Source organism: Hipposideros armiger, unplaced genomic scaffold (assembly GCF_001890085.2).
Source record: "Hipposideros armiger isolate ML-2016 unplaced genomic scaffold, ASM189008v1 scaffold_71, whole genome shotgun sequence".
In the NCBI taxonomy this organism is placed as follows: domain Eukaryota; kingdom Metazoa; phylum Chordata; class Mammalia; order Chiroptera; family Hipposideridae; genus Hipposideros; species Hipposideros armiger.
Window position 1 is genome coordinate 1,841,436 of NW_017731421.1, and position 6,878 is coordinate 1,848,313.

At 49.3% G+C, this 6,878-nt stretch overlaps 1 protein-coding gene across 2 annotated transcripts in view; it reads left to right on the top strand.

Moving 5' to 3' along the window:
- The window catches only part of SYN3 (synapsin III), a 436,540-nt gene that overhangs the window by 60,249 nt on the left and 369,413 nt on the right, over positions 1-6,878 (top strand). The window lies entirely within an intron of this gene.

Sequence of the window (6,878 nt, forward strand, 5' to 3'; positions counted from 1 at the left end):
ATAGGTGGATGATGAATGGATGATGGACAGATGGATGGATGGATGGATGGATAGATGGATGGATAGGTGGATGATGGATGGATGAATCGATAGATAAATGCGTGGATGGAAGGAAGAAAGGAGAGAAAATAGCTTCTTTCAGCCTTCTCCCTGTGCCCTCTCCTTTTCACCGTGATAGGCCCACACTCCCTTTCTAAATCAAGCACTCAATAGTCCTATGATCCTCTTCTTCTTATCCTCGTACCATCTAAACCCAAATTCTGGAATGACTGTATGTTAGTCACTTGCTAACTGAGTGTATCTTTCAGTGTACGACCTTCCCGTGGGCACATCCCCAGGTTGGGCTCTTAGTAGATGCTCATTAAATGTTTGCCGAGGGAGCAGCTTATCCTTCTAAATGTTAACCCTTTTGGTGGCAATGAAAGCTGTGGGCTTTCAGATATCTGGGGATAAGGGTGACACAGTGTTGTGTCTTTGGAGACGAGAGGGGTAGGGACTGGGAGATGACAGTCTAGCCCCATCGCTGCAGCCACCGCTACTGGGTGGCTGATGACTTTGTTTGCTCTAAAGGCCTGTGCCAGGGAGCAGCAACGGCAGGTTTCCATCATGCTAGACATGAAGTGAGAGTTCCGTTTAGAGCAAGGAAGGAACTGCCACCTTCCTTTTCTTGGAGAGAGGAGATGACACGTCACTTCCTGAGGTCACACCCAAATGACTTTGTCCTCTACCCATCCCGTTGAAGGATAGGAAAGAAACAGATGAGCATTCAGAGGTGATATCTTGGTGTCAGGGGTATCGTTCTTGGGGGCCTTGTGGCAGGCATAGTAATGATCTTAATTTTACAAATGAAATTGGGCTCCGGAAGGTTGACGTTGGTCAGAGGCAGAACTGGGAAGTAAATAGCATAGCTGGACAGGACCTGGGTCTGTCTCTAACGCTAGCAGTGCCCACCCACCTCGTTACCTGGAAAGGTGAAGTCCCGCTGTAGCAGCCCCCAGGTCAGCAGCACACTTCCTAGCACATTTTGGGCAGCTTCCCAGAGACCTTCAAATCTGCATTCACCTTTAATTCTCATGACCGTATGGGTAGATGTTCCCTATCCCCATTCTACAGATGAGGAAGTCGAGGCTTGTCCAAACTCATGCAGCAGGCGCCAGAGCTGCCAGCTCAAACCTAACCCTTCTGCATCATGCTTGTTGCTCCTTTTTCCTGCGCATCTGGGAACATTCCCAGGGAAATGCATCACCCTCCCTGAGTGCCCACAGCACCTGCCCAGCTCACTTGCCCTTCTCTGTTCTCACATACACACACGTCCAGACCCTCTCCTATTCATCTTCGAAGCCCTTGGCCCTGGCAAAGAGTGGGTCCCAAATATTGGGTGGATCGATGGATGAACTGGGCCACTCACCAGGGAAGTGGCCCCCGACCCTCAAACTGTTGGATCCTGTTCTGTGGGCTGACCTGGGCTAATGCGCAGTGTGGTCATCACCCATTTATGTGTCTCTCCCTCCAGTTACGTAGTGAGCCCCCTGAGGCTAAGAACTATGCTGTCTTCATCCTTGTTTCCTTCGAGCCTGCAAGCTCTGGCACATAGTAGATGGTCAATAAAAATGTGTTAAGAGTCTCCCAAAGAAGGCTTCCGTGGCCAACCTGTCAGATCTCCCCTGCTCCCCATGTCTATTCTCTATCACTTTGTGCATTTTCTTCACAGGACTCACCATTTGTTTTTCAGCGGGTTAGTTTTCTGACTTTTCCAAGAGCACGTTAGCGCCACAAGAGTGGGAACGATACCAACCTTTCCCTTCATGCTTAGTAGGATACCCAGGCTCAGTAAACAGTGGTTAAACGAGGGAGTATATAACTGACATGAACTATGACCAGACCTACCCACACAAATCTCCCCTACTGCTGTCAGAAGCCAATGAGGAGACGTTGGTCACATCCTGTGGCTTGGGCGCCTAGAGGGTCTCAGTTCCTTACCTCTCCAGATCCCTGGACAGGCGCAAGGAGCCTCTTCCCTCAGAGGGCCCCTCCCTTTCCTAACTCACCGGAGCCCCCTAATTGCAAAGAGGTACAGAGAGGCTGCCCCATCATTGGAGGATCCCCTCTAGCCGAGGGAAGGGGCCAGGAGGGTTCGGTATTCTGGGAGTAAATGACGGAGCCGGAATCGGATCTCCAAACTACACGTCCGGGTCCAAAGGCCCTGCTTTTGCCACATCTCCATCCAGCCAAACTGCCATGTCCCCCTCCCTGCCTTGCGCCCTGGGAAAGCCCTGAGTGCGCCTCTCTTCAGCGTCTCCTGCGTGGTCCGTCATCTGTCTGCCCCTGCTACTGTCCAGTCCCCAAGAGAGCAGCTAACGTGTCGCATCAGAAACATGACAATCTCTTAATGGAACCGGATTCCTGCATGCCTCCTCCCCTCCCCTTCCCCCAACAGGGGCGACCCGCGGGAAGACCCCTGTGCCTGAGACAGGTCGTTCCTGACCCCTCCTCCCTGGAGAGGGCGTGGCCAAGGCCGAGCCATAGTGACTGTCCCTCCCAGGGGATTTATTGGGAGGGTGCTGCTTGGATGCGGGTGGATCCTGTTTGTGCTGATTGTCTTCCCCGAAAGAACTTGGCACCCACTCCTCATAAATCTCTGTCTCTCTCACACCACATCCCGCCTCCCCCGATAGGGATTTCCCACCCCAGGCAGCGCCGGTTTTATAATATTCTCCTTCCTGGTGCCTCTGATGTGGCAGTAAAATATGAGACCACCCACAGAGATGGAAGCTTGGTGGAATCCAGAGCTGCCCCCACCCGCTTCCCCGAGGCCAGGGACTTGACTGATTGGCTGGGCTATTCAGGAAGCTCATTATGGGAATAAACATGTTAGGGCCCTAGGAAGAGGTCTGCATTAGGGAGACAGAGCCCTCGGCACAGTGGGGTCATCCATTTTACCTGAGGTCAAACAGCTGGGCCATTATGGAGGCAGCAACCTCAGCCCCCAAGGCATCTAGAATTCCAGACCATCCCTACCCTTCCCTCTGCCAGACAGAACTGTTCAGAGGCAGCTCAAGCCTGAATGAGCCCCCGGCAAGGAGGCAGCAGTCTGTGTGGCCTGTCAGGAGACAGACTTCTGACTCCCGGCCAAGCAGGGGGATGGACCGCCTGACCCTCTGCTCCAGCCTGCGTCTGTCTGCCAGATCCTGCAGTAAAAACCCCAGAGATGGGCATAACGAGTGTTTCTCCTGGGAAGGTGAGGCCTTTGAAGGCCAGACCGACTTGGGTGGTATTGGTGTGGTGCAGAGAGCTCTGGGTTCCCGGTGAGAAACAAGGCGAGGGCTGCCAGTTGTGCAGGTTGGACACTGTACAATCTGACCCCACATCGTATTTGGTGGATCTGTAAGTGTTGTTACAACAGTGTACCTGTAGATGGCAGTAAAGTGTCTTGAGGACGGGATACCCTATGGCCTGTCCCTGGAAGACATTATTCATTTACGCCGTCAGCAAACATTTGTTAAACATGTGCCTTGTGCCCTGCCACTTGGTGCCGGATACTGGAGATCCAGGGAGCATGGAGACACAGTGTCGGGTTTCAAGGTTCTCACAGACGAGGTGTGTGGGGGCAGGGGACGGACAAACAATGTGTAATTAGAACACAGAGCGATATATATGTTAGAATGGTTACACACAGCACACTGGGAACCCTGAGGAGGGACACCTAACCCAGCCTCGTGAGGGACGTGCTTTCAAGGCCAATGTGATAGAGTAGGTGAGGATCTTGGAACACGAGACACAGGCAGCAAGGCAGAGAAGAGCAGGAAGCCACCCTCAGCCGAGAAAACACATGCGTGAAGCCTCAGAGGCATACAAGTGTAGGATGTGTTGAGGAAGTCGCAGAAAGTTGACTGCCCATATTGTGGGTGGAAAAGCGGAGGAGAAATGGGCCATCGGCCAGCAGGGTCCAGATCATGAAGAACTCAGAGGGTCTGGACTGAATCCCCTAAATCTTAAAAGCATGAGGTCTAACTCACGGTTGCCACTTAGAGGTTCTATGTGGCTTTGAACAGGGACTTCTCCATTGGGAACACTTGGCTGCCCTACCACCTCTCAGGGTTGACATATGGGTCGAATAGGAGGAAGGAGGTGAAGTGGCTTGAGAGCGTGTACCAATGCCATCTATTTATTATTATCATCATCCATCACTCAGCACACAGATGGGACAGATCAAAAGGAGGTGAATTGGAATTCTGTTGTGTCACCTCCATGAGTGTAAGACGACGTTTCGTTTCTTTGTGGGTCTCCACTGTACAACACCCATAGGCACAGAGTAAACACTCCATAAACACGCTAAGAGTTCTTTGTTGTCGATTCTACTTTAGGCGCTAGGCTGTGTGCTTTGGAGCTTACCATGTGCCAGGAACTCTTCTAAGTGCTTGACATGTCTTACCTCGTTTATTCCTCTCAACAATCCTGTGTGATCACTACTGTGATTATTCCCACTTCCCAGATGTGGAAACAGAGGCACATGGAGGTTGAGTGAGTTACCCAGGGCTGCATAGCCAGTGAGCGATGGAGCTGGGATTCCATCCAGTCAGTCCGGCCTGGAGTCCTCTGCACTCGGTTGCCTTGTTGCATAGAGGGTCAAGTGAATGTCTCACCATGACCTTGGCTGGTAGATATTATCACCACTTGCCCAATGAAGAAACTATGACCAGAGCAATTAAGTGCCTTATCTTAGAACACGTGCTGAGTGACTAGCAGAGCTAAGGCTTTTCCCTAAGCCTGTATGATTTCAAATCCATGCTGTTTCTAATTTATCAGTGATATCATCCATTAGTTATCATTATTTATCAACCCAATGTCCCAGGCCCACACAGTACTTCTATTAGACGCTTTACCTAAGTCCTGCTCTGGACCTTACTAGCTGTACCTCTCCCAACAGCAAAGAAGGGCCCTGCAAATTTCACCCCGAGGACCACGCACCCTAGAATTCCCTGTCCAAAGGGACCCAGTCCCAATTCCAGGACCTGTGTAGACCAATTACCTGGTCCATCCTTCCAAGGCATGGCCAAGGGACAACTGGTAATGGGGGCATGGGTGAGGCAGGGAAGTATGGCCATGTGGCCTGGGCCACCCGCGAGCCTGCACAGAAACCCCAGAGGTACAGGACAGAGAGGAGGGTGGGAGGAGCATTAGAGAGGACAATGGGAACCTCCAATGAGATGGCAGTCCCCAGGCTGCCATGTTCTGGGTGGAACTCCAAGAATTCTGAGAAGTCTAAATCCTGACACTTCTAGGTCATTATGAAGTTGTATTTATCAAGGAAGGAAGGCAGACATGTTTTATTTAAATGTTTGCTAGCTTGACTTATCAATTTTAAATATTAGGCCTATGATCCACAGGCCTCCTTTTGCCCCAGGCCCCGTGAAACATTAGAGATGGGCTTATCTCTAATGTCTGGAGTTTGCTGATGCTACCTTTAAGAATTCGTGATAAAATCTACACACTATGTGAAAAGGGTCCCTTGGCATAAGGCTGGCTTTACACACATATTGTCTAAGACCATCCCGGGAGAAAAAACAAAATCTTGCTTTCACGTCACACTACCAGTTCCGGTCCCACTGAAATTCTGCCTAGTTGACATCTAAACCTGCAACCAGTATAGGACGAAGCGGCATTAGTATTGGAGCTGCCCGTCAGTGACGCAGGCAGTGTTGGAACGAGATGAAGGCCAGTGGCATCAACTAAGTGTAGACTTTGGAAGCAAGTTGACTGAAGCTTGGTCAGAGAGTCTGTAGAAAGGATGCTTTCTTTAGCAAATGGAAGGTTGGAAAAATAGAGGGCAATGTCAGCATTCCAGGGAAAAGCACAGAAGCAGAACCTAAGAAGGAGATTCTTGGGTGTGACGATGACGAATTATTGATTAGAACTCAATCACATGGCTACACCTAGCTGAATGGAGCATTGGGTTATACAGTTTGGGGTGCCAATCTATGAATTCTTTTATTGTGAGGGAAAAAGGTGTTACAATCAAAGAGGTGTCTCTCGGCCCGGAGCAGATTTATGGAAATGCTTACCAGCACTCCGATTACAGCAGTGACTAACAAGTCTTCATTTCATGAACAATCAACAAGGGCAAATGGAAACTTTTCCTCTGGGAGGACATCTATACCCTGGAGCACCCCAACATTCGCTGCCATTTTCCAGGGTTGAGCAAAAACATAGGTGTGGAATTAGAAGGCCAGGACCCAAGACACTTAGACAAAGCTTTTCGTGTCTCTGGGCTTCAGTTTCCTTGTCTATAAGATGGAAATAATAATACCTACCTCATGGTGGTGGTGAAATGAGAAAGATTATAGGATGAAGCCTATAACAGTTTCCAGCACAGAGAAAGGACTCAGCAAGTGTTTTGGTTTTTTTCATCTATCTCTTCAATCATTTATTCATTCAACAAATACTAATTGAGCTTCTACTGTGTGTGAAGCACTCTGGTAGGTGTTGGGAATAGAATGATGAATATGATAGATTGTTTCTGATTTCAAGGAACTAACTGAGTGATAGTTTAGTGGACACAGGCATTAAATGCAGTTACTAATTATAATTTTAATAAGTGCTATGAAAGAAAAGTAGAGTATGACAAGAGAATCTCTATGAGAAGAGAGGTGAAGGAGGCCAAGATTAGGGTGCTTTTGGAGGAAAATGGGCAAGTGGATGGATTTTAGAAGTAATTAGAATGTAGAATCAATGGGGATTGGGAGAGAGACAGACATAACAAGAATGATGTCTGTGTTTCTGCCTTGAGTAATGAGTAGATGGGATGCCATTTACTGAAAATGGGAAAACAGAAGCAGGGGTATAGTGAAAAGATGATGGATGGATGGATGGATGGATGG